This window comes from Schistocerca americana, chromosome X (genome assembly GCF_021461395.2).
Source record: "Schistocerca americana isolate TAMUIC-IGC-003095 chromosome X, iqSchAmer2.1, whole genome shotgun sequence".
Taxonomy (NCBI): domain Eukaryota; kingdom Metazoa; phylum Arthropoda; class Insecta; order Orthoptera; family Acrididae; genus Schistocerca; species Schistocerca americana.
The window spans coordinates 1,011,462,992-1,011,464,018 of record NC_060130.1 but is presented as its reverse complement, the minus strand read 5'-3'; positions in this window follow the sequence as shown (position 1 = coordinate 1,011,464,018).

Below are 1,027 nucleotides of genomic sequence, written 5' to 3'. Positions count from 1 at the left end.
AAAGTAGTTTACAAATTCTACGCCTGTAGAAACCAACCGGTTCTAACGATGTCATTAAAGTAGTGTAGTTTGAAGAGCATTTCCGTCTACAAATGAATTGCTTTGACAGTTGATCGATCTAGAGTGGGAAATGTAAAAATTTTCGAGTATGCGATCAAAGGCGCAAGTGCCTGAGAGATGACTTCCCCATCAACACAAGTGCGTGAGAGATGACGTCCCTATCAATCTCCTGAATAGTTTTGTTTCTCAAATCAACAGAGTGCGTCGTCATGCAGTAGCGCACGTGATGCAGTTTTGTCTGTCGATTTTCTTACACTGCGACCGAAAGGTGTCTCAGCTGTTGGCAACAAATTCCAGCTGTAATGGACACACCCTTGTGTAGGAATTCGCAGTGCAAAACACAGTTTTGGAGATATCAGATGGTAAATATTATGTTCATGCTTCTCTTTGCTCGAGTTTACGTCTCTCGGTAGGACTCAGCCTCTCATTTCTTCTTACGAAGTTAACGATAAAGGCATCCTAACTCATCAGTAACGGTATTGCATAGGAATGCTCAATGGCTGACCTGAAGACGTTCAAGCAAAATTGCAATAATGTAGTCACTCCATTGATTTTTGTTGTTTTGAATTAGAGCATGCAGTGCTCCTACACCAGACTTCCGAAACTTACTTGTTGAATGCATATGTCGCATGATGGTTAAATGGTAATCCATCGCTTATATCAGTAGTCGAGACTTCCTTAATGTGGAAAATCATTCATGCCAGAACGATCTTTGTTGAAACAAGAATATCTCTTTCTGGCATATTTTTCCCAAAAGCACTCGCTCCACACACAGTTAAATCTTTCGAGCTGCCTCCCCTGCATTCTCCACTTTATTATACCAAAGGCAAATATTGTGTTGCAGATGTTACACCTTTTTCCACTTGCGACCCAGTTTTACAACGCTTAACCGTAGTTCATGATTTTCAGGTATGCAAAACTCAATGTTTAGCTGCAAGATGACAACTAGAACTTCAAATTCTAAAAT